This window comes from Camelus dromedarius, chromosome 26, assembly GCF_036321535.1.
Source record: "Camelus dromedarius isolate mCamDro1 chromosome 26, mCamDro1.pat, whole genome shotgun sequence".
In the NCBI taxonomy this organism is placed as follows: domain Eukaryota; kingdom Metazoa; phylum Chordata; class Mammalia; order Artiodactyla; family Camelidae; genus Camelus; species Camelus dromedarius.
This window is the reverse complement of record NC_087461.1, coordinates 20,696,093-20,718,014: the sequence shown is the minus strand read 5'-3', so window position 1 is coordinate 20,718,014 and position 21,922 is coordinate 20,696,093. Positions and strand designations below refer to the sequence as shown.

Genomic DNA, 21,922 nt, shown 5'->3' with positions numbered 1-21,922 from the left:
GATGTTAATATGGAGTGTTTAATTTCACTTAAGACATTTTTCATTCAAAGAAGCGATTTAGATAATTACACTTCAGCAGATAAAGCAGTTACAGAATCTCAAAACATCGACATTTTAACTCTAGAACTTAGGCTGGTGCATAATTAGACAAATATTTTATTTGAAGCATAAACTATTTCAGTGAAACATCTAACCATGTTTAATATACTGATGAGTAAGACTACAGCTTACCTACCGATAAATGCTTCCGTGTGCCACATTTCAGCTGCTGCCAAAGGTATCAATGATGTAAGTGGCTAAATACTTCATACTGTGATTCTCTTTTTAGTAAAAAAACAAAACGAAACAACTACCAAATGATAATGTTTTATTTCAGTATTATTATCAGCAATAAAAATTTGGTCTCTCCAAAAACTACCAGAGATATAATACTGGGGCCTAAATTAATTTCAGATAAGTCAACATACCATAATTAGTTTTTTGCATGACATTCAGGGGGCTTACTGAGCAGGTTATGTTCTAAATACACAAAATGAGGAAAATATTTAAGACCCATAAAAGAGCATTATTAACTATTATTTCCAAAGCTCCCTCTGCTGCACAACCCCGATTTCTCCTAAAAATACGCTCCAAGAATGCATCTGAACACTTTCCTCTTGCCATTAGCTCTTGCCAAGAGATGGCTCTGTGAGCTGGAGCCTCAGGGTACAACACTTTTGCAATAAGATTTGACACACAGGGCTCTGCGCCACAAATGTCATTTCCATCATGTGACTTTCCTACTTAAGAATTTCTAGTAGTATATTTTTAAAAAGGAGGAAATTGGTGGAAAAAACAGTAAAGAGAAATACAGTAGTCTGCCATCCCAGCAGACAAACCCTTAGTCTCAGAAAAGGGAAGGGGGCAGTGGAGAGGAGGGGACCCATCTGTAATACAGCAAAGAGGCTAGAGACGGCTTCTGCTTCCAGAGCAGACCCACTGACCAGGATGAAAGACCCTTCTCTCCACAATGAACTCGAGAATCTCCCACAAGTCTGTTTTTTTCCAAGTTTTCACATCAACTCTTATCAGTGTGAAGATTAATGTCACTTGCTTTCTCACTTTTTCTCATTTTTAATGATCTAGGCAAGGACTTTAAGATACCAACTAGCTTTAAAAAACAAAACAAAACAAAACAAAACACCCAAGCTACTCTCATATAGGTACTAGGGATGAGTTAGAGGACCTGAGTTTGTCTGAGTCCCTCTTGGGGAGGCAAGCCCACAGTGACACACAGACTACACAAAGCCATGAACAATGAGCCTTTGCACAAATAATCCATATGTGAAGGGCACTTTTTTTTCTGGGCCTGACCTTCCATCCAAACATTTAAAAGGGTTACTTTAATTGTCCTCTGCACAACCCAATCCTATTCTGGGAGTTATGTTAAGTCACTTATATCTCAAAATCCTGGATGTAAATCATTTCTCACAAACAGCAGGCCAAGGTGCTAAGATGAGTGGTAATTTGCTTTGCTTTATCTGAGGTTTTTCTTTTTTCCCTTTGGTTATGGGGTTACAATGCATTTATGGAGGAGAGATCACACTCCAGCCAACCCCTAGTGTATTTTATTGACTGTAATAAAACCCAGAGTCCTGCCTCACCTTCCAACTCTTATCAACTTGATTTGTCACTATTTCTCAACTGCCCTTTGTTCCAGACAAATTAATCTAACTGTCAGCTTCTCCATGTTAACTCCCATGTAGATCCTGGTGCTGCTGGAGAAGACACGGACACAGGAGGATAAAAAGGGTGGCACAGCTGGGCAGACCGCCCCCAGGTAAAAGCCCAGGACCGCTCCCAGTCTGGACACCACCTCCTACAACCCGCCTCACCTAAGAGAAGTGAAGGCGCCCAGCGTGGAAGCTCCCCTGGAGCGGGGCGGGCCCTCTGCTCTGGTAATAGTGGCCACTTACAGAGCCGCCCACACTCCCAGCAGCAGCAAGCCTTAGCAACACCTGCGTTTCAGAGACTGCGCTGAACACTTACATACGCCATCTCATTGACCCCTCAGAGTAATCCTTAAGTGACTCTCTCTGTCTTAAAGATGAAGGGACTAACATTTAGAAAATTAGGGTAAAACATATATAACTATTAATCAGCAAGCTCAGAATTTGAACCCAGAGCCCTCTGGCTTCAGCACAAAGCTCTCGTCCACTGCCCTCTACCGCACAACTGCTTGCCGCTGCAGAAACTGGAGCTGGCTCAGAGAAACGGGTGGTAATTGTGGTAATTGGGCCGCACTCCAGAGGAAGGCAGGTCTCACTCAGAGCGCTGAGTGGGGCCTGACCCAGAGTATTTCTGCCAGATGCCAAAACACGAAAGAGAGAAAGAAAAGAAGGGAGGGAGGGAGGGAGGGAGGCGGGAGGCGGGGTGGAGGGAGTGAAAAGCAAAGGAAAAGGAAATTACTGCTTTCAAAAATGAAAAGGTTGTGAATCAGGAAACTAATACTCCAAATTGGTTCTGTCAATGACAAAGTAACCCTAGGCTCCCCGTTGCTTCATTTTCTTCACCTGCACAACATAAAGACAGTATAAAAGACAATGTTTAGAAACACATTTCAAGCTTGCTGGACGGCGCTGAGACAAGGAGGTACTACGGTCCGCCCTCCTCTGTAACTCTGCCTTTCCATCTATGCTTCTGAACTTTAGGAGGACCAAGCTGAGCTGCTGCTGAAGTCTTTACGCCTTCACTTCACTCCCATGTCGCCTACTAAAAAAAGGCTTTCTTTCATTCCATTTTTGTCATAAGCAGTTCATTTTCATGTTTATCTGTTTCAGGTAAGGGAAAAAAATGCAACCCCTTTTATCATAAAGCTGTACAATTTCCTTCACTCTCCACTGTCTTCTTTGTAACTGCTCTTTCTTTAGTCCTCTAAGAATTAGCTTCTAAGCTAGTCGAAGTTTGGCGCTATCTGTAAGTACTGACGTAAAGCCATCTACTGAAAATCCACAAAAGTTAATTCGAAATGGATCAAAGACCTATATTTAAGAATTAAAACTATAAAACTCTTACTAGAAGAAAACACAGGATGAAAGCTGTGTGATATTGGATTTGGCAACGATTTCTTGGATATGATGCCAAAAGCACAAGCAACAAAAAAAGACAGATAAACTGATCTTCATCAAAATTTAAAACTTTCACGCATCAAAGGACACTACCAAGAGAGTAAAAAAAAAAAAAAAACCCACAGAATGGGAGAAAATATTTGCAAATCATGTATCTGATAAAAGATTAATATCCAAGTATACAAAGAACTACACCTTAGCAGCAACAACAAAAAACGTATTTAAAAATGGGCAAAGGACTTGACTGCGTTTCTCCCAAGATATGCGAATGGCCAATGAGCACATGAAAACGACCAACGTCACAAGCTCACAGGGAAATGTAAATCCAAACCACAATGAAATACTTCACACCCAGCAAGACTACTACTACCAAACAAACAAAAAATGGAAAACAACTGAGGTTTGCGAGGACGTGGTAAAACTGGAACTCCTGTACACCGCCAGCAAAAATGTAGACTTGTGCAGCCACCATGGAAAACAGTTTAGCAGGTCCTCAAAAAGCTAAACTCAGAATTATGAGTTCAGCAACCGCACTCCTTAGGTTATACACCCAAAGGGACTGAAACCTGTGCTCCAGTGTTCACTGAAGCATTACTGACAACAGCCGAAAGGTGCAAACAACTAAGGTGCCATCAAGAGAAGGATGGATAAACACAATGTGATATGTACACAAATGGACTATTACTCAGCCATGAAAAGAAATACCACAATAAAGTTATGATACATACTACAACCAGCATGAACCTTGAAGACATCATGTTGAGTCAAACAAGGCAGACACAAAAGGATAAACACTGCATGATCCCACTTACACGAGGTACCCAGAATAGGCAAATTCACACAGACAAAAAGCAGAGCAGAGGTTACAGTGCTGGCAGGTGGGGGGAATGGAGTGACTGTTTAATGCTTGCAGTTTCCATTTGGCCTAATGAAAAAGTTTTAGAAATAGACAGTGGTCATGTTTGTGATGACATCTTGAGTGCAATTACTGCCAGTGAACTGTGCACTTAAAAATGGTTAAAACGGCCAATTTCACATTATGTATACTTTACAACAACAATAAAGGGACTGCCCTTATTCTAAGTGCTTAAAATCCAGATCACCTGGACAACAAAGTTCTGATGCAAGAGAAGTATATGAATCTCAATGCAAAGTGCTCTCTAAAAACCTTTAAATGGATGCTTATTAACCAAAACAATACTTAGAGCTATGAAGACAACATGGCATTATTTTTGGTTCCAACAAACTTTTACCAAATAAAAAAGAAATATTTTGAGTAATAGCTTAAAATTTTTATGAAGACTCAGGACTACTCGTGGTGGAGGGTCTTTTTCTTGTCACGTTGTTCATTATTTTGGTAACTTCATATTACATACATTATAATGACTATGAGAAAAGTATGCTCTATTTCTCACTGTCAGAAAAGAGTGGTTATAAATAAAGGGGGATGGCTAGTGTAAACACTGAAGTGTTTGACTAGAATCAGGGTTGTCAGTATGAACTCATGGTTTTCAAGACACACACACAGGAAGAAAGATACATAAGAAAACAGCTGTCTGTGCACATATGGATCAGTGTACATTCATGTATTTCTAGCTCCATGCACCAAGATGGCCTAGGAGCAATGACACCCCAGTGGCAATGAGCACACAAGCTTCCAGATCTTGGTTCCTAAATACCATTCTCCAATAGGAGGAACCAGAGCTCCCTGGAGAAGGGATTGATTCCAGGGCTGCAGCATGGAAAATATAAGACGAGCCAGGACACTTTATGATGCCAGAAAACAGGAAGTGCTTTCCTAAAGAGGATGGGGGGGTGTTTAAAAAACACAAAACAAAGGGCCAACCTGAAGGCCACAGCTGGAACGATTTGAGTGACAAAATAAATTATGATAGAATTGGATTATAAACTATAAAGCAAAACAAATGTCTATGACCCACACTGACACAAATAACCAAGAAAATAAATGTGGAGAAGGGACCGTCCTCCCTCACAGAAGAATTCCAATTAACAAATGTAGATGGAAATAAGAAAAATATAAAATTGCCATCAGGTAAACACTACTATAATAACTGCTACAAGCAAGAACTACCAAAGAATGCTGCATTGAGTGGGGAAAAATTTGAAAACAGGATATCTGCACTGTTTCAAAGACTCTCCCCCAAGATACCCAGTAATTACAAAGAGACAAAAAGTAACTTTACTAGCAGAGAGACTTGACAAACATGATCTTGAGTAAAGAAGCGTTAACATCATCTCTAACAGGATATGCTGACACCCTGTACCCTGTGAAGTGATGTTCTGAGTAGGACTGAACATGTACAACCTCAGTCTAACTATGAGAAAACACCAGACATTCTACAAAATAGCTCTGACCACACTCACAAGCATGAAGGCAAACGGAAGATGGGAAGAGACTATCACAGGTCGGAAGAGATAGGGAGACACAACAGCTCAATGCCGTGTCTCACCCTGGACTGAATATGGAAAGAAGTGAAGGGCATTAGAGGAAAAACCGGTGAGATCCCAGGAGGGTCTGCAGCTTAGCTAGCAGTACTATACCAATGTCAATCTCCGCGTTCTGATCACTGCGCTCTGGTTACGTGAGCTGTGACATTCGGGAAAGCTGCAGGAAAGGCATCCCTGAGCTCTCTGTACCATTTGTGCAACTTCTCTAAGTTTAAAGTTATTTCAAAACTAAAAAAAAATGTTTAAGCACCCCGTACTTTCTCTCCTTGAACTGAATTAAAACAAAGTTGAGAAATTCAAGAAGTAGTTACACAGGGTAAATCCAGTACTTCTTTACTTGAAAAGCAACCTACACTGGAGCAAGACTTAAGCCACTGAGTTATCAGGTATTGATTAAGTGTTTACGGTATTCCAGACCTCTACCAGACGCTAGAGATGCTGTCTTCAAGCAGCTTACAGCTGGTAAGAGAAACAAAAATGATAAGTTATCCACCTGATTGATGAAAACTTCTGACACACACATAACCAGGCTATAACCCAATGGTTAACAGACAACAGTAGCATCACTCACAATGTTAAAGTACGTAAATGAAAATCCTGTGGACAACTAGAATCTTCAAACACGACGGTAATACCCACACATTTACAGAGTCAGCTTCGTATGCTCACTACATCTATTTCATGTAGCAGTCTTAAACATAGTAATTAGCATCCAGTATTTCAAAGAGAAATACTAAATATTTTGACCAAAGACTCTTATTTCTCTAACCTAGAAATGAGCTGCTTCCCTTAATCTCAGGCAAAAAAAGAAAAAAAGGGAGGTAACAGTAACAACCACAAAAATCGAACCGAACAAAACAGTTCATAAATCAAGAATAGTCTCAGAAAAAAAACAGGTGGATTAATTTACATGGAGAGAATCTGGCTAAAGACAGCTGACTGAAAATCAAAATGCCAACCAATATGACAGTATTATAAATTCAGTAGAGAACTCAATGAGTCTGGACTTTTAATTCTTCACTATAATAAAGCCTGAAAGCAACTTAGGGAAAACATTCCATCTCCCCTCCTGCAGGTCAACTAGCAGGGCTCGACCGCACACCAGGAGCCAGGGCAGATGCACACACCTGTCCCTGACACCGCGCGCTGTCTCAGAACTTGTAAGAATCAAAGGAACGGCACCATTCTAGTGTCTCCGACAGACCTTTCCAAATACACAGCAGTAACACAGTCTAAACCTACATACAGATCTACTTAAGACGGGGGTTACACCCCACCAAAGCCACTGCAGGTTGGAAACATTGCTAGGCTGAACTGTATCTAATACACCTTGCCTACCTTACAGGTGTTCAGAACCCTTTGTCCGCCCATGGTTGTGCAAAACCATCCAGCACAAAGCCTGTTTTATAATAAAGTGCTGGACATTTTGCAGAATTTACTGACTCCTGTGCTGGACAGAGTGGCTGTCAGATACTGACTGCTCAGCCTGTGATCACATGGTTGACCGGGGGCTGCAACTCCTGGGCCCTGCCCAGTGTCACCATGCCGCTAGCCCAGGAAGAGATCAAAACTCAAAATTCCAAGTATGGTTTCTACTGACTACATATCACTTTTATATCACCACAAAACTGAAAAACTAAGTCAATCATCGTAAATTGGGGACAGTCTATATTCTTAAAGTTGGTCACCCAAGGGTCACGCTAACAACTGCGATGTTATGGAAACATTACTGTTAAGAGTCACACCCAGGGAAAGAGCCAGATCCCTCGGAACGGACAGTCTGATTATCACCTGACAACTGAGAGAGAATTCAGTCATACATACAAGTATCAATAAGTTGTGATAAGCCTCACAATAACATGTCAAACTTCTGTCTGTTTTTCTAAGGTTGCACATTAGCCAGAAAAAGCCTTCAAAATATTCAGATGCTACGGCTTATCTTGCTGTCAGTTTACTTGAATTTCACTGACAGTACATACATGAAGACACTGCTCTCAATCATCATCAACATTTTTCTAGCAAACAGAACAGGCAGGTAAGAAAGGTGAAACACAAAAAAACCAGTGCAAACTTTCATAAAAAGTCTCACAAAAAAGTAACAGCTCTTCAAACAGCTCCACATCTGCATCTACAGGTCCCAGACTCAAAGACAGCAGGGACCAGCCAGCAGACGCTGCTGCGCCCCGGGCTGCCTCTTCCCTCCACATTCTTTCTTTAGGTGGTACCATCCTGTGTTGTACCTTCTAAATACTTAAATGTTCTGAAAAAAATATAAGGTGTCAAAGCAAGTGAGACATGCTGCCACTTTTTAAAAATGGGAAGAAGAACCCACACACACTTCCTCACGGGTGCACAGAGTACACCCCTGGGAGGACGGGGTGTATTTGGTCTCAATGAAAACTGCGCGGACAAGACATAGAGATTTTCATTCTATACCCTGTCAGACTCTTCAAATTCTGAATCATGTGAAGGCAGTTTGTATTTAACATAATTAAACCAACAGATAAAGGCAGAAGACTCCCCATCTTCTTTCTCTCATTAGCATTTAAATCGCACGAAGGCAGAGATTTTTGTCTGTTTTTTCGCTGCTATATATCCCCTCTGCCTAGTCCACAGCTGGTGCTCGAAAAATATTTGTTCAATGAAAGAACTCCCTAACCTCTCCAGTAAGTTCCAGACTTGTACATCCTCCCCCGCACCTCACCATCAAATAGGCCATCCTTAGTATGTCCCACCCATCCCTGTCCCCACAGAACAGCCTGCTCCCCACACCTCTTTCCAGCTCAATCCATGTACCACTGGCCACCAGGAAAGCCCCAAACCCATGAGTCACCCCTGTCCCAACCAACTGCATTCCCAGCCAAACATGCCAAAACACAGCCCACCCTCTTTTTCACCTGACTGCAGTCACACTGGAACCTCCCACAGCCTTCTCCCTGGCATCCAGTCTTCTTCAGTCAGACTGTAAACCACACCAGCACCCCCAGCTTCACACAGAGGCCCAGAGCTTTTCAATGCACCTGAAGAATAAAAGCCAACCCCTCTGGGATAACAGACCTCACGTGACCTGACTCCTGGCAGCGACCTAACCTCTTACCTCCCGCCAGGGTCCATGCTCACTGACTTCCTATCAGTTGCCCACCGGAGACTGAACCACCTCTGGGCATTTCCATGTGCTGCTCCCTCAGACAGGAATACTCTCCCCTCAGACTTCCAAAGGCGAAATCATTCTGTTTTCAGACAGCAGGTCAAAAGTCACCTCAGACAGGTCTTTCCTGACCACAGCATCCGAAGCCATCTTTCCCAGTCACTACCACAATGCCCTATTTCACTCCCTTGGCAGCACTTAGGACTCTCTGAAATCACTTTTATTTCTTAATTCCTTTGTCTTTCCCTTACCTCCCAGAACTGAAGCTCCAGGAAGGCAGAAATTTCACATTTTGTCTTCGGCTGTAGCCCTAATGCCTCCAGTACGCTTCGCTTACAAACCAGGTGCTTAGTAAGTCTTGAACTGACAGAAAAGCAAAACTGACTTAAAGAAGGGCCACGACATTTAACTCAGTGACAGGCTGGTGAAGATAAAAGACAGGACTAAATTATCTTCACCCCTTAAACAATGAAAAAGCAACACAGAGTGGAGAGTGAAGAGCGAGCATTTCAGATGTAGGCGAGAAAAGGTATTTTTCAAACTCCGTGCACGCACACTACAGAGATGTTCCCCCAACTTACAAACAGCATCTGAAAAAAAAGAAAGAAAAAGTAACTCGAAACGCTTTGTACATCAGCTATTTCATCTCTGACTCTCTTGGAAGGGTCTCCCGAACAGTGCATTTAGGTAAAAGAAGCAGAACACGACCAATGTGTTCAACTGTCTGTCTTGGAAAAGAATGTGAGGCTGTAAGGAGGAGAGTGTTTTCGGACACCTATTACGCGGTCAGTAGGAAATCCGAACTGAGTGAACACTGCCCACATTTCACTACGCGTGTAGATTTGGGACAGGTCTCGTTCAAACATTTCTATCCTGTGAAACCAAAGAACCTGTAGCGAATGTTAACAGTTTTATCTTGTTACCTTCAGAATTTAAACTTGCAAGGCACTGTCCTTCAGCGGGGAACAGCTGTGCCGGGGAAGGGAGAGGACCTAACCCAACAACAGTGCGCCCCGCGGACGTCCGTGCGCCCGCACGCTCGCGGGCCCGGGCTCCCGGCACGGAGCCGGCGCTCCGGAGGGCCCCGGAGGCTCCCACTCCACCGGCCCCCGCGCTGAGACAGGCGGGCCCGCACGCAGGACGCTCCCCGGAGCCACCGGCCGTCGCCGTCTGCGGAAACAAAAGTGAAAACGCCGCGGCCAGGACGCTAGGGGCGGACGCCCCACCGCGCGGAGCCGTGCGCCCGCGTGAGCGCGTAAATAAGCGGAGAACACGCACTCGCACCTTCCCCCCGGCAAGAAAATGGGGCCGAGGGAGGGCGGCCGAGGCCGGCCAGGGGCCCGGGGGGCGGCCGCAGGGCCGGGCCGGCGCGGGGCCCGCTCCCCCGGCCGGACACCCCGGCCCCGCCGGCCCCGGCCTCCCCTCCCCCTCCGCGCCCCCAGCCCCTCTCCCCGCCCGGCCCCGCCACCCACCAGCGGGACGAAGGACCCCCGGGGCCCGCGGCCGCTCCGGACCCCCGCGGGTTACCTGCTGCGGAGGCGGGGCGGGGGCAGGGGCCGGGGCCGGGGCGTGGGCGGCCCGCGGGCGCGCAGGACCGAGCCGGCGGGGAGGGTGGGCGGCGGCGGCTGTCAGCTCCGTCCCCGCTCACCGCGCTGCCATTACTGCGCGCAGGCGCCTCCCCGCCGGCCGCGCCACCGCCGCGACGGGGGCCGGGCCGCGCGCTCACCTGCCACCGGGCGCTCGGCGGGGCTCGGACGGGCCGCGCGGCGGGGCGGCGGGGCGGCGCGGCGGGCTGCGCAGCCGTGGGCCCCAGTCCGCCGACGCCGGCTCTCCGACGCGCCCTCGGCCCGCGCGGCCGCCACCCCCGCGCCGGCGATGGTAGGGCCCGCGTACGGCGAGCGCCGAGGGCCGCGCCTGTGCGAACGCGAAGGCCGACCGGCGCCGGCGGCTGCGCGCAGCGGGCCGAGCTCGGGCGGGTGACTGGGGGCGGGGGCCGAGATGTGGGGGTGGGGGGCGGGGTCCAAGCCCGGGGCCGCTGACAAGAGTGGCAGAAGCAGGTTTCCACGCGAGCTCGTTCCTCTGCGTTCCGGCAGCCCTGCGTGAGCGTTCCAAGACCTCGCCCCCCACTTCATGGCTTTTCAAAGATCTAGAGGTAATAGCAAAACTGAAATATGGAAACGAATACGTGTCTGTATATGCGTGACTGGGACATGGTGCGGGACGCCAGAAACAGCCACATTGTAACTGACGATACTTAAATAAAAGTAAAACAAATTTAAATTAAAAAAAGATGTACTATCAAAACGACTCTTCCTCGGACTCAGCCCTTTGCAGCGGGTTTTATCTGCAGACGCCGCGGGACACAGTGTGCGCGCTCAGTCCAGGCCGGCCCCGCCGCGCCTGTCAGTCTGGGGCCTCCGCACCTGCAGCCTCCAACGTGGTGCTCACGCGCGCCTTTCCCAGCCGTCAGATCGCAGAAGTCAAGTGCGGTCGGCTTCGTGCGGACCTAGCAAGACCTTGCCTCCCAGCACTCTTTTCTTCCACCAGTCGGTCTCCTGTTCGCATCTGCCCCTCCAGGCACTGAAAGTCTGCTCTCCTTACTTTAGGAAAGTCGTTGTATGCTAAATTCAGTGTCCGTTATGTGACCTGTTTTCTCACACGTCTCCGCCTTCTAATTCAGTAACTCTCAAAGTGTGATTCCCCAGGCCTCTGAAAGTCTCCAAGACCTTTTCAGGGCTCTCAAGGCTGAAGACACTCTCCATCGTAAACGACACGTTCTTTGTGTTTCATTCTGGGTTCACCCAGCACTGCTGACGTCACCCCAGCAGGAGTCCAGAGGGTGGCACGAAACGACCCCACTCGTCTCTCATCTCTGCCACACACTCCCAGTTTCTTTTTTAGTTTAATTTAGAAATATCCTTGATAAAATGGTAAAAAAAAAATATTGTTCTAACTGCAACCCGAGCACACTCTTTGTAACGCTTTGAGTTGCGGAAGGCACGCGTGCCCTCTTGCTGTGCACCGAAGCAGCACTGTCCCCCGAGGGAAGACACTTGCTTCAGTGGCTCAGCTGCAAAGGGAACTAGCTGCTTTTCACGGAGGACCGTTCTTCCTTGAAAGGACAACTGACACAAAAACCAACGTTACTCTGACTTGGGAAGTGAGACACACTTCTCCAAAATGAATAAAGTGAGCCGGACGCTTCAAGCAAAGCAACTGAGAGTGTTTGTTGCCAATGGTAAAAATTAGCTTTCAAGTGGAATTTGGAAAATTTGTGTCAACACTGTCAACGGAAATTATCAATAAAAAAATCTATAGATAAACAACAAGGTCCTACTATACAGCACAGGGAACTGTATTCAATGCCTTTTAATGACATAATGAAAAAGAATATGAAAAGGAATATATATGTGTATAAATGAATCACTATGCCGTACAACAGAAATTAACATAACATCGTAAATAAACTATACTTCAATTTTTAAAAAAATCTATAATAGGTGTAGAAAGAGTTTTAGTGGGGGAGGGTAGAGCTCAGGTAGTAGGGTGCATGCTTAGCATGTGTGATGTTCTGGGTTCAATCCCCAGTACCTCCATTAAAAGTAAGTGAATAAACAAACCTAATTACTTCCCCTTCTAAAAAATTGTTTTTAATTTTTTTAAAGCAAATTTAAAAAGGAAAAGAGTTTTTACCAGCCAAACTGAGGATCATAGACCAGGAGATACAAATTTAAGGAGCACTTAAATTGTGTTCCTCCAGGCTACAAAATGGGAGAGGCCTATGTGTACTCATATGTATTTAAATCTGAATCATCTTCTCTTAAACGTTTACTGGAGATTCGCATTTTGTGGTTATATCATTTATTAAAATACCTTTCCACCTTTTGTTTCTAGTAAACTAAAAAAGAAAAAGATGTTGAAGAACAGTTTTCATGTTTGGAGTAGCTGAGTAAGGAGCTGTTTTGTGCTTATAAAAGGACAAGGCTCCTCTTTGGAGACATATCTGGCTGGAGGGCTGCAGCAGGAAATGCAAGATGAGCTGGAACATCTCGGTGTAAGGAAGTAAGGAAGTGCTCAGAGAAAAAAATCCACGTTGGTAGGAGCCTGTCAGAGGGCACTGGAGCCCACTGAAGCTCCCATCAGCCAAAGCTAGAATGTGTGGGCAAGAAAATACAGGAGCCGTGGATTACAGCCCCTCGGACCAAGTGATACCATGGGCCCATCCTGAGATACAGAAATTACTGAATGAGGCATTACCTCGGGGGGAGGAAATGGCCTCCTGCGGGAGAGTCCCGAATCAATTCTGTAGGTATTCCAGCTGAAGGAAGGGGAGTATAACTCCCCCCTCCCTAAGTATAGACTGGGAAAGGCGACTTTCTTCCAAAGAATACAACAGAGAAAGGGAATTTAAGTTCTCTACAGTGGAGAAACCTGGCACAGGTCCTCTCAGCCAGGTGATGAAGGTCGACATGAGCAATGATGACGCGCTGCTGGCAGTGTGTCCCCTTGAAGCCCTGAGAGGAGGGTATTTACGTCTGTGATCTTCCTCCCCACCCCCAGTTCCAGTCTAATCATGAGGAAAATGCCAGGAGAGGGGCATTGTACAAGATACCCGGCCAGTCTTCCTCAGAACTGTCAAGCTCATTGACACCAAGATAAGCCTTATCTCCATAAATCTGAAAGAAAAAAAAACACAAAGACACAAACAACAAAACAAGGTAAGTCTGAGGAACTGTCCCAGCCAAGAGGAGATATGACTGCTGAATGTAATAGGGGTTCCTATAGAGAATCCTGGAACAGAAAAAGGACATTAGGTAAAAACTAAGGAAATTTGAATTGTATGGGTTATAGTTAATAACAATACATCAAAATACACTCATTACTTGTAACAAATGCACTTTCTCAATATAAGACGCCAATAGGGAAAACTGGGGATGGGGAGAGAGGGGATATGGGAGCTCTCTACTGCTCAGTGTCTGTGTAAATCTAAAACTATTCTAAAAAATAAAGTCTATTCATTTTTTAAAACCTCACTACTTGTACACTTAAAAAAAAGAAAAAGTACAAAGTCTCTAATCAGCAAAGCTAGGGTCCCGTGAGATTTTTCCATATGGGAAGGTGGAACCAATTGCAAAGTTTTTTTAATCTATGCCTCTCCTAGACAATTCTGGTTCAAAGCTATTTAAAAAAAAAAAAAGCATTCTCTTTTAAATTAAAAATTACCTATGAATCCTCTATATTTCTTTGCAGCTGTACTCAGCCAGGTAATTTAACAAGATCAAAGCTATGTCAAAAGAGAGCTCATTTTAAAGAAATACAGTGCATTTAGAAAGTGATTCCCCAGGCTTGGGAAGACAGAGTGAATCTGAGTAATGGGTTACAGTAAATAACGTGATATGTCAAAGAAAGAGAGATGACATTTTTCTCAACTGTTATATCATATTAAAAGTATGTGTCACTAGAGTGAAACAAACCCTGATCCACCCAGGAACTGTAATGCCAGGGAGTATTTAATATCTACTATCTTAGCACCTTTCAATATGTAATACAGTATTAACTGTAATCACCATGCCGCGAAAAATGCCATTGGAATTTTGACAGGGATTGCATTGAATCTATAGATTGCTTTGGGTAGTATGAACATTTTAACAAAATTCATTCTTCCAATCCATGAACGTAGAATTCCTTTCCATTTATTTGTGTCTTCTTTAACTTCTTTCATCAATGTCTTATAGTTGTCAGTGTACAGATCTTTCACCTCCTTGGTTAAATTTATTTCTAGATATTTTATTCTTTTTGATGCAATTGTAAATGGGATTGTTTTCTTAACTTCTCTTTCAAATAGTTCATTGTTAGTATAAAAAATGCAACAGATTTTTGTATATTGATTTTGTATCTGCAAATTTACTGAATTAGCTTATTAGTTCTAACAGTTTTTAAGTGGAGTCTTTAGGGTTTTCTGTACATAAAATCATAGTCTGAAAATAGTGACAGTTATACATCTCCCTTTCCAATTTGGATGGCTTTTCTTTTCTTTTCTTTTTTTTTTTTTTTTGCCTAATTGTTCTGTCTAGAACTTCCAATACTGTTGAATAAAAGTGACGAGTGGGCATCCTTGTCTTATTTCTGTTCTTAGGGGTTAAGTTTTCAGCTTTTCACCCCTGAGTAGGATGTTAGCTGTGGGCTTGTCATATATGACCTTTATTATGTTGAGGAACAGTCCCTTTATGCACTGAGAGTTGAGAGTTTTTATCATAAGTGAGTGTTGAATTTTGTCAAATACTTTTCATGCATCTATTGAGGATATCATATGATTATTCTCCTTCATTTTGTGAATGTGGTATATCACATTGCTTGAATTGTGGGTACTGAACCATCCTTGCATCCCTGGAATAAATATCACTTGATCATGGTGTATGATCTTTTTGATGCATTCCTGAAATTGGTATGCTAATGTTTTGTTGAGGACTTTTGCATCTAAATTCATCAGGGATATTGGCCTGTAATTTTTTTTATATCGTTCTTGTCTTATTTTGGTTATGAGGGTAATGCTGGCCTGGTAAAATGAATTTGGAATTATTCACTCTTACTCAGTTTTTTGCAGAGTTTGAAAACCATAGGTATCTTTGCATGTTTGGTGGAATTCACCAGTGAAGCTCTCTGGTCCTGGATCTGTTTGTTTGGAGTTTTTAAATGATTGATTCAATTTCATTACTGATCAACCTGTTCTATTTCTTCCAGATTCAGTCTTTGAACATTGTACATTGCTAGAAATTTATTCATTTCTTCTAAGTTACTCAATTTGTTGATTTAAAGCAGTTCCTAGTAGTCTTAATGTCCTTCGAGTTTCTTTGGTGTCAGTTGTAACTTCTCTTTCTTTTCTGATTTTATTTGTTAGTCCTTCTCTCTTTTTTCTTTAGTGAATCTAGCTATAGGTTTGTCAACTTTGTCTGTCTTTTCTAAGAAACCAGCGTTTAGTTTCATCAATCTTTTTTATTGTCTTTTAGATCTTTATTTCACTTACTTCCACTATGATCTTTATGATTTTATTCCTTCTATTAATTTGGGGCCTCCTTTTTTCGCCCAGTTCCTTTAGGTGTAAAGTTAGATTGTTTATTTAAAATTGAGGTAAGCCTGTTGCTGTGCACGTCTTTCTCATGCTTTTGCTGCAGCCCATAAGTTCTGGTGTGTTGTATTTCCATTTTCGTTTGTCTCAAGGTATTTTCTAAATTTCCTCTGTAATTTCTTCATTGACTCATTGGTTGTTCGGTAGCATGCTGTTTAATCTCTATATATGTTTGTGATTTTTCTAGCTTTTTTCTTGCAATTTACTTCTCATTTACACCATGTGGTCAGAAAAGATGCTTGATATGATTTCATTCTTCTTAATTTTACTGAGACTTGCTTTGTGGCCTAATATATAATGTATCCTGGAGAATGTTCCATGTGCTTTTAAGAAGAATGTGTATTGTTGCTTTTGGATGGAAGTTTGTACGTATCTGTTAAGCTCATCCAGTCTCACGTTTCCTTATTACTTTCTGTTTGGATGATCTATTCATTGATGTAAGTTGGGTATTAAAGTCCCCTATTATAATTGTTGCTGTCTATTTTTCCATTTGGGTCTATTAATATTTGCTTTATATATTTAGGTGCTTCTATATTGGGTACATAAATATTATACATGTAATCTCTTCTTGTTGGATTGACCCCTTTATCAGTATGTAAGCAAATGCTAGTAAGGTAGAGTGAGAGGGCAAAAATGGTGCTCACTGGCGTCTCTGTCCCCAGAGAAAGTCCCAACAGGCCTTTGTCCCGCTGGTAGATGATTATGACAAGCAAATGAATCTCCTGCACATAGGGTCTAGGTCTTTTCAAATTGCTGCTTTTGCACTGGGTCCCAAGGTGAGTGAGAATGCACTTGATCCCGTTAAGAGTCGAGTCTCAGTTCCCTACAGCCTGGAGGTAAGTCCCACTGATTTTCAACACCCAGTGTTCTGGGGGCTCGTCTCTCTGGTACTAGTCCCAAGGGCTGTGGTGCCTGATATAGCATGGGAACCCCTCGCTCCTTAGGTGGAAGCTTCATGTTTGTGAGATCCCTCCAAATTATGGGTCACCACGCTGGAGATGGAGTTTTTGGTGGGACCTCATCTCTGCCTCTGCTCCCATCTCAGTGTAGCCCTTTCATCCTTTGTTGTACAGGACCAGTTCAGCTAGTTTTCAGATCTTTTTCAGAGGGAATGGTTCCATATGCAGCTGGGGATTTGGTGTGTCTGTGGGAGGAGGTGAGTTAGGAATCTTCCTACACCGCCATGATGAACCACCTCCTCAATTCTATTTTTAAAAATTGAAAGCACAAATTGTGTGAAAATTTATGGGAATAAAAACTGAAAATTGAAATATTATGCCTAGTAGTCTAATGCTTTTTATTAATTAAGAACATTGTTTTTCACCTTTAGTGGTAGAATGATTAAGTCCAGCACACAGAGGATACTAGACTGGAAGAGTCCCAAGTTTATGTCCAGGTCATACATTTCACAGTTCCATCTATAGGCTTTACCTGTCTGTGTTGGGAAAGCATAAATTGTGAAGATGATGAATGATATTTGAAAAGAAAAACAACTCAAGCTATAGCACTTGGTCTTAGAATAGACATATTTTCAAACATTTTGAAATGTGAGAAGTATCCAATAAATTTTATGTAAGAGACTTACAAGCAAAAGTCCAAAAATCCATTACTTGTGTGTTTAATATGTCTAACAAGGTTTTAAAAAAGCAAGCATACTTATACACTTAAAGTCTCATTTATTAGAGAATAACAGTACTTGAATTTGAAACCAGTCCAGAGCAGTGAAGTTTGCTCAAAGATGCAGGTTTACATTCCTGAGTATGAATTTGGTTTTGAACATAAGGTCAGAAAAGAGTGCAATTACAGTTACGTTTGATAGTTTTGGACATATCCCCCATCTAATGGGCGGATACTTTCCAATATTATCTCCTGCTACCCACCCAACTTATCCTGTTACTAAACTAAAATTTTCTCTGTTTCTAGAAGAATCAGGTCCCTTAGTGATTCTTTGCATTTGTGTACATTGTCCCTCTCTCAGGACTCTCGTCTGTGGAAGTTGTATTCCTCCTCCAAGACCCTGTTCTTCCAACCATCCTAACCCTACCATCAAGCTGAGCTAGTATTGACAGTCGTACTTCTGCATGAACACCCTCCCTTTCATTCTGTAACATAGCTACTCACATATAGATCACCCTGACTAAACGTCAGGCTCTGTGAAGGGTCTGAGAATTTATACTACTTGGAAGCATATAAGTCGCCGCTGTTTCATGGATGTGGGCAGAAGACAGGAAACTCCCGGATCCAAGACAAAGACTTTGTTATGTACGTCACAGCGGGAAGCGTGGGCTTCACATTCACACTGGTTTCCCGTGTCCCCCAGCGAGTGCCACGGGGGTGACATGAAGCAGCCCAGGTGACTGTTGAGTCCATGGCGGATCTGTGTTATATCTGAGGAACCCTGAGCTCAGGAATCTCAAATCTTTAACAATCAGCTGCTTTGTAATAGCCTGTTTGCTATTCAGCATCCTTGAAAATGTGGTCTGGAGCAAAAGTAGTCAGTGCTGCTGTCTGCAAGATGAACAGAAATACGAGAGAGCCACGGGGAAAATCTGCCAACACTAGACTGAAAAGCTACCAAGCAACGACTATGTGCAAAACAGCAGGGAAGATATAAGAAGGCTGAGACATGACCAATGGGACACTCAATGAATGTTGATTGCATGAACGAATGATTTGAGTAAGTGGGAAATTACTGGGCCACATGGGTATGTGTATTTCCATGACAGACATATTTGCCTCTAGTTCCATATTCCTGCTGCACAATCTAATGTCCTTGATTTTGGAAGTAAGCTTTGGAATCAATTATTAAATTGATTTTGTTTTCATATTTTTTTGGGAGGGGGGAGGTAATTAGGTTTATTTTTATTTATTTATTTTTAAAGGAGGTACCAGGGACTGAACCCAGGTCCTTGTGCATGCTAAGCATGTGCTCTACCACTGAGCGATACCCTCCCTCTAAGTTGGTTTCCTGACTGGCAATGGGCCTCATGTGAATCTGGTTAGCATGGACGAGTTAACCTTAGGACCTTCAGAGTCTCGATAGCAGTTAAAGGAGACTCAGTACTCTGCCTCTGCCTTGCCTTCTGGCCTTGGAGGCGCTCCCTCTCCTGTGTGTACTCTATGCTCCAGCCATGTCAGTCCCCCTGCGCTGCCTGACTCCAGACGCCTTCGTTTGCAGAGCCTTTCCACAGGCGTCCTTTGCCCAGAACAATTCTGTACTGACTCTCCTCCAAGATAACTCCTTCCCATCCTTCAGGGTTCAGCTGAAAGCTTCTTGTTCAGAACCAACCTGCTGCTTAGACTTGATTGGGTTCCTGTTTCATGTCCTTGATCACAAGTGTCATCAAGTAATTATTTGCATGATTGTTTACTTAATGTCTGTCTCCTCCACTTTTCTGGGTGGGGACCACGTATATCTTGCACCATCGTATCCTTATACGTGGTACAGTGCTTGAGACACGGTCAGTCCTAATAATTACTGTTGAATCAATGGGTGGAGGAGCAATATTGAAGTTGACCATCACCACTGCCCCTAACTACACTATGAAATATGAATCTGCCTCTGAGGCAAGAGGGTGACATTAGTGTCACCGCATTCACAGCTGTGATTAGCAGTCATCGCCAGGTGTGCTCTTACCTGTGGAGGTCTGATGCTCATGTAGATCTCAGCGCAATGGGATCTCAGCTCCCTTGGCCAGAGAGCCACTAACAATTGACCATTGAGATCCATTTGTTCATTCTTGATGTATTTGTTTTGTGATCCAAAGAGCATCTAGTTAGATGATTGATTACATTATAAATTTAACAAAATATCTGAGCCACCATGGAGAATAAAGCATGAGGTAACTCTCCAGCTATGTTGTTCTGTTATTCAACTCATCCACTGAGTTCTTTATTCCATTAATATTAGTCATACCCAATATCCAACTCAAAAATATGTATTTTTGCATTGTGTTTCCAACACTTTTCCTTCTTTCTCTGAAGGTTTTTAGTAAGTGCATTTGAAATTCTTATTCTGTCTGATCCCACCAGTTTGCCTTTCTCTGATAACAGCAGTTCTACGAGTGGTTTACCTGAATCGTTATCTTGCTGTCAGAGGTTTTGTAAGTTCTCCCCTGGTGCCTGTATGTATTCCTTGGGACTGTCAGCTGCCTTGGCTAGTAATGTCCACCTGAGAGAAAGAGAGAAAAGCCTAGATGTGGGTTTGTGCTGCTCCGGGTGAGCTTAGGACTTGGGAAGAGGGGTATTTCATGAGAAAAATCTTTATTCTTTAGGCAAAGATTTCTTAGGTATGACACCAAAGTCTTGGTCCATAACATAACAAATTGGGGGGAGGGTATAGCTCAAGTGGTAGAGCACATGCTTAGCATGCACGAGGTCCTGGGTTCCATCCCCAGGACCTCCTCTAAACATAAATAAATAAGCCTAATTGCCCCCCTCAATAAAAAACATAAAATAACTTTGATAGATTGGATTTCATAGAAGTTAAAAACTTCTTCAAAAGCTGTTATTAGGATAATGAGACAAGCTGAGATAGGGAGAAAATACTTGCAAAACACATATATAGTAAGGACTTTTATCCAGAATGTGTAAATAATTCTCCAAAGTCAATAGTAAGAAAATTTAAAAACCAATTAAAAAACAGGCAAAGACATTTCACCAAAGATATAGAGAGGGCAAATGAGCACATGAACACGTACTCGGCATCCTCAGTCATTGGGGAAATGCAAATAAAAACAACAGCAAGATTCCTCTGTATGCCTACAGGATGGCTAACTGCGACATAATAAGAAGTATGTACTTGGTCACTGCCCCGGGTTCCTGACACAGAGCTCCTAAGACCCTTGTGATGTGCTGAGCGTTAGGGATGCTGGGAGCATCTTTTGTTCTAATGTTTTGTCTTTGGCTTCAGTCCCTGATACAGAGCCCCTCAGTCCCTTGGAATTTCCTGAGTGATAGGAGCATCTTTTGTTCTAATGAGCTGACTCTTGGTGGCCTCCTGGGTGGCGTCAGGATGGAGGCCGGTCACCAGAAAGACCAAGCCATGATTAGAAGCTCGGAATTTTTGGCTTCGGGGGAAGGAAGGGGGCTGGAGTTTATCTACATGATGCAGCCTCCATAACACTCTCTAAACTACGTGATTCTGAGAGTTTCCAGGGTGAACACATCCATGTGCTGAGAGGGTGGCACACCCCAACCTCAAGGGACAGAAGCTCCTGCACTTGGGACCCTTTCAGACCTGTTTCTCTTCATCTGCTTGTTCGTCTGTATCCTTTGTAATAAACCAATAAACATACATTTTAAAAAAACCCAAAAACCTGATCATCCGTAAGAGATTCTGTGAATCTTCATGGCAGTGTATTAGTAAGGTTTCTTTTATCATTTAAATGTTTCCAAATTCTGCATGCTTACAGCTCAGACTCCGAAGCCCCAAAATGAATCTATATACAGCCAGTCTTAGGAACCAGTATTAAATTAGAAGTTGTCGTGCCTGGGTGTGGCATAGCTGGGCTTCCCAATCATAGTTTTTGAGTCTCTATGACAAAAATGTTACATTTCATTTTAGGAAAATGAAGTAACCACATGATGGCACTATAACCTACAAAGTAAGAGGCTGCCAATTTATGAAGATCAAGAACTTGGTAAACTCTAGTTAAAGTACCTATGATAAAGGAGCACACTTAAAAATAAGGCATTTTATATGCAAAATAATGTGGATATCATTTCCCTTCTGTTTTACAGACACAGTGGCTGATCTTTCATTTCAGGTGCATTTTTTACACGGCTCAATTGATAACAGGACCTCAGTCCACATCTTTCTAGAAAACAGTAAATAACCATTTCCAGCACATGGCACTGAACTGTATGAGTTGAACAAAAGCAAATAAACAGGTATTTAAGAGCCTAATATGAGGTTGCAACTGTTTGGGGAACTACTTACTGCATTCCCCATAATATCGTATATTCCTATCAGCGATTCTAAGGAATAATTCAGAAGTTATTAGGGAAAAAGTGTTGAATAAGACAGATGCTATCATAGAGTTTATATTCTGGCAGGGGAGACAGGCTTTA

At 43.2% G+C, this 21,922-nt stretch overlaps 1 protein-coding gene and 1 long non-coding RNA gene across 4 annotated transcripts in view; one reads left to right on the top strand and one right to left on the bottom strand.

Moving 5' to 3' along the window:
* CUL2 (cullin 2) overlaps positions 1–10,468 on the bottom strand; it is a 74,193-nt gene extending 63,725 nt beyond the window's left edge. The window contains exon 1 of one of the 3 annotated variants that reach the window (XM_064479497.1): positions 10,451–10,468. The gene's annotated coding sequence lies outside the window, so the exon portion shown is untranslated. Of the gene's footprint in view, positions 1–9,647; positions 9,780–10,251; positions 10,270–10,450 lie in introns of those variants that run through there. The other 2 variants (XM_031448712.2, XM_064479496.1) reach the window with 2 other exon arrangements.
* Positions 10,469–10,766: 298 nt separating this feature from the next.
* Positions 10,767–21,147, top strand: LOC135319407 (uncharacterized). The gene is made up of 3 exons (XR_010377959.1): positions 10,767–11,962; positions 12,619–13,442; positions 17,829–21,147. It is a non-coding gene; the product is annotated as an uncharacterized LOC135319407 (long non-coding RNA).
* Positions 21,148–21,922: the final 775 nt, after the last annotated feature.